Below are 5062 nucleotides of genomic sequence, written 5' to 3'. Positions count from 1 at the left end.
CTGGGCGACAGACTGAGATCCTGTTTCAAAACAAAACAAAACAAAAACCTTATGAATTGTTTATGTCTGGAATTCTCCATGTAATATTTTCAGCCGTGGTAAACTATGGGTAACTAAAATTGCAGAAAGTAAAACTACTTTCTGTGCCACTATACTGTAAGAGGAAACTACTGTACCATGATACTGAGGGTTAGGGCTTCAACATACAAATTTCAGGGGAACACAATTCAGTTCATAGCAGTGGGTGATGAAAATGTTCTCAAATTGATTGTGATGATGGTTGCACAACTATGTGAAAATACTAAAAACCATTTAATTGTACATTTAAATAGGGAAACTATAGGGTATGTGAGTTACAGCTCAACAAAGCTGTTTTTTTTTTTTTTAATAGTTATACTTTATAAAAATCGGCCGGGCGCGGTGGCTCAAGCCTGTAATCCCAGCACTTTGGGAGGCCGAGACGGGCGGATCACGAGGTCAGGAGATCGAGACCATCCTGGCTAACACGGTGAAACCCTGTCTCTACTAAAATATACAAAAAAATTAGCCGGGCGAGATGGCGGGCGCCTGTAGTCCCAGCTACTCGGGAGGCTGAGGCGAGAGAATGGCGTAACCCGGGAGGCGGAGCTTGCAGTGAGCTGAGATCCGGCCACTGCACTCCAGCCTGGGCGACAGAGCGAGACTCCGTCTCAAAAAAAAAAAAAAAAAAAAGTTATACTTTATAAAAATTGTGAAAAGAGACCACTGCTCCAGAGGCCATCACCATGCAGAGCCAGGGCAGAAGCCGCGGTTGAGAGGTGGGGGGAGGAGGGGAGGGGAAATAGGAATAGATTCCCACAGGGCAGTTACCCTGTGTATAAGTGTGTGAGGGCTGGGAGAGATGGCTCAAGCCTGTAATCCCAGCACTTTGGGAGGCCGAGGTGGGAGGATCCCTTGAGCCCAGGAGTTTGAGGCTGTAGTGAACTGTGACTACGCCGCTGCACTCCAGCCTGGGCAACAGAGGGAGATCTTGTCCAAAAAAAAAAAAAAAAAAAAATGGTGTGTGTCTCACTGCACCTTCAATGGCATTGAGTAGATTGTCAGTATTAAACAGACCCTATCATGCATGAGTACAAGCTAATGGTCCTTGGTTCAGGAGGTGTCAGGAAGTCTACTCTGACAGTTTAGTTTATTCAGGGAATTTTTGTTGAAAAATATGACCCAATGATGGAAGATTCCTGCAGAAAGCAAATTGAAGCAGATTGCCAACAGTACATGCTCAAAATCTTGGATATAGCAGGGACAGAGCAACTTAGAGCAATGAGGGATTTGTGTATGAAGAATAGCCAATGGTTTGCTTTGCATTAGTATATTCTTTTTTTTTTTTTCAAAGACAGGTCTCACTTTGTTGCCCAGGCTGGAGTGCAGTGGTGCCATTACAGCTCACTGTAGTATCCACCTCCCTAGCTCACATAATCCTCCCACCTCAGCCTCTCAAATAGCTGGGACTACAGGAGTGCACCACCATGTCCGGCTAGTTCTTTATTTTTTGTAGAGAAGGAGTCTCACCATATTGCCTAGGCTGGTCTCACACTCTTGGACTCAAGTGATCCTCCCACCTTGGCCTCTGAAAGCATTAGGATTACAGGTGTGAGCCACCATGCCTGGCCTGCACTAGTATATTCTTTTTTTTTTTTTTTTTGAGACGGAGTCTCGCTCTGTCACCCAGACTGGAGTGCAGTGGTGCAATCTGGGCTCACTGCAAGCTCCGCCTTCCAGATTCACGCTATTCTCCTGCCTCAGCTTCCCAAGTAGTTGGGACTACAGGCACCTGCCACCATGCCCAGCTAATATTTTGTATTTTTAGTAGAGACAGGGTTTCACCGTGTTAGCCAGGATGGTTGCGATCTCCTGACCTCGTGATCTGCCCGCCTCAGAGTTCCAAAGTGCTGGGAATATAGGCGTGAGCCACCGTGTCTGGCCGCACTAGTATATTCTATAACAGCTCAGTCCATGTTTAATGACTTGCAGGACCTGAAGGAATAGATTTTATAGGTCAAGGACACAGAGGATGTTCAATGACTTTGGTTGGGAATAAATGTGACCTGGAGATGAGTGAGTAGTTGGCAAAGAACAGGCAGACAGTGGTATAATTGTGCCTTTTTAGAATCTTTTGCAAGGTCAAAGTTAAACTTTTTTTTTTTAAATACAGAGTCTCACTCTGTCGCCCAGGCCAGAGTGCAGTCGCACCATCTCGGCTCAGTGCAATCTCCGCCTCCCAGGCTCAAGTGATGTTCAAGTAATTCTCGTGCATCAGCCTCTCGAGTAGCTGGGATTACAGGTGCCCACCACCACACCCGGCTAATTTTTGTATTTTTAGTAAAGACAGGGTTTCACTATGTTGGCCAGGCTGGCCTGGAACTCCTGGCCTCCAGTGACCTACCTGCCTTGGCCACCTAAAGTGCTGGGATTACAGGCGTGAGCTATCATGCCTGGCTCAAAGTTAAACTTTAATGAGATATTTTGTGACCTGGTCACAGATAAATAGAAAAACACCAGTGGAAAAGAAGAAGCTTAAAAAGAAATCATGTTTGCTGCTCCAGGTCCATAGTCAGCAGCAGCTCTGAGCCAGATTACAGGAATGAACTTGTTGCCTACTTGGAAAGTGCCAGCATTCCAGACTTCAAAACATCAATCTGAGGAAGCTTCTCCTGTTTTATATATTATGTGAAGAATTTAGGTCTTATATTGGTTTGCACAAGTTCCATGAAGAAAAAAAATGTTCTGTGTGTATTTCTTGGAAAATAAGACAATATTTTTCCTTTGCAATAGCAGTTATAACACATGTGAAAATAAATATACTTGACTCTAATATGAGTATAGTAAAGAGCATGGATGCACTTCAAATGGTAGATATTGCTACTATAATTCAAGTGTTTCATATTGACCTTTTTTTATCATGATTCATTCCTGTCAAGCACTAAAAAGTCGTACCATTATGTTTTATATCTGTTATGATATAAATGATGATTTTTTCCCTCAAACTCATTGCAGTGATAACTTTTTTGAGTCACTGACTTCACTTTATATTTTAAGTATTATGAAATATCATCTGTCATTATATTCAAATTAAAATTGTTTTCATATAAGGCTTTGGAAAAAATGGTCTTTTATAGGAAGAAAACTGGGATAATTGATTTCTATAGCTTTCAAAGCTAAAACATAATATACCAAACAAACTCTAATATTGCTTCTTGTGTTTTACTTTCAGATTAAATTACTGCTTTTATGGATAACTGAATTTTAATATATTAAGAAGAGATTAAGAAAAAAAATAATTTCTGTATTTACCTACAAATTTGCCATTTCCAATGTCTTTCATTTATTTCTGTAGATCTGAATAATGTAGTATAATTTATCTTCAGTGTGAATAACTTTACCACTTCTTGAGGTGCAGTCTCCAAGTGACAAATTATCTCAGTTTTTGTTTAACTGAAAATGTCACTATGTCACCTTCATTGTTAAAAGATAATTTTGGGCCGGGCGCGGTGGCTCAAGCCTGTAATCCCAGCACTTTGGGAGGCCGAGACGGGTGGATCACGAGGTCAGGAGATCGAGACCATCCTGGCTAACACGGTGAAACCCCGTCTCTACTAAAAATACAAAAACTAGCCAGGCAAGGTGGCAGGCGCCTGTAGTCCCAGCTACTCGGGAGGCTGAGGCAGGAGAATGGCGTAAATCCGGGAGGCGGAGCTTGCAGTGAGCTGAGATCCGGCCACTGCACCACTCCAGTCTGGGAGACAGAGCAAGACTCCGCCTCAAAAAAAAAAAAAAAAAAAAGATAATTTTGTTGGATATATAATTTTGGGTTGACAGTTTTTTCCCCACTTTCAGCACTTTAAAAATGTAGTTCCAAGCTGGGCATGGTGGAGCATGCCTGTAGTCCCAGCTACTTAGGAGGCTGAGGCAGTAGGATCACTTGAGCCCAGGAGTTCAAGGCTGTAGTACACTATGATTGTGTCTGTGAATAGCCACTGTACGCCAGCCTGGGTAACATAGTAAGACCCTCTCTCTTGAAAAAAAAAAAAAACATTAGTTCCATTGTTTGCTGGCCTTCATTATTACTTATGAGCTGTCAACCATCTTTTATATCATTTTCCCCTAGTATATAAAGTGTCTCTTGGCTGGGCACGGTGGCTCACGCCTATAATTCCAGCACTTTGGGAGGCTGAGACAGGTGGATCACCTGAGGCCAGGAGTTCAAGACCAGCCTGGCCAACATGGAGAAACCCCGTCTCTACTAAAGATACAAAAAATTAGCCAGACATGGTGGTGGGCACCTGTAATCCCATCTACAAGGGAGGCTGAGACAGGAGAATTGCTTGAACTCACGAGGTAGAGGCTGCAGTGAGCTGAGATTACGCCATTGCACTCTAGCCTGGGCAGCAAGATCAAAACTCCATCTCAAATAAATAAATAAATAAAGTGTCTCTCTTTTTTTGTTGCCTTTCCACACTTTACTTTTCCCAACATCTTAGTGTGAAAATTTTCAAATATAAAAAGAAGTTGAAATAATGGAGCAGTGAATATATGATACGTATCCATCTAGATTCTACTTTTTTACTATATTTGCTTTAACACACATCTATTCATCCTTTACTCCATTTTATTCTTTGGATGCAAATCAAAGTTGTACATCCAGTGGTGTGCTGATAAACATTTAACAAGTGGATCCCTGAAAAAAAACTCTTGTTTTGTAGTATTTGCCAATTACTATTGTGTAAATACTCCCATTATGTCTGATTCCAAGCTATCAATGTGATACCACTGAATACAGAGCTGGGAAGAGATGCTCAATAGCACACCATTTTGAAGGCTATTCATATGCAAAAGAATGAAGTTAGACCATTTTATACCATATACAAAAATTAACTCAAAATGTGTCAAAGACCTAAGTAAGTGTAATGTCTAAAACAATACAATTGCTAGAAGTAAACATAGGGCAAAAGCTTCATGACATTAGATTTAACAATGATTTCTTGGATATGATACCAAAAGGACAGGCAGCAAAAGAAAAAATAGA

General features: G+C 41.6%; 1 pseudogene; it reads left to right on the top strand.

Annotated features, from left to right (window-relative positions):
- Positions 1–1051: 1051 nt before the first annotated feature.
- Positions 1052–2668, top strand: LOC117066516 (annotated as a pseudogene).
- Positions 2669–5062: the final 2394 nt, after the last annotated feature.

This window comes from Trachypithecus francoisi, unplaced genomic scaffold (assembly GCF_009764315.1).
Source record: "Trachypithecus francoisi isolate TF-2019V2 unplaced genomic scaffold, Tfra_2.0 Lachesis_group20, whole genome shotgun sequence".
NCBI lineage: Eukaryota > Metazoa > Chordata > Mammalia > Primates > Cercopithecidae > Trachypithecus > Trachypithecus francoisi.
The sequence above is the reverse complement of the archived record's forward strand: the minus strand, read 5'-3'. Positions and strand labels throughout refer to the sequence as shown.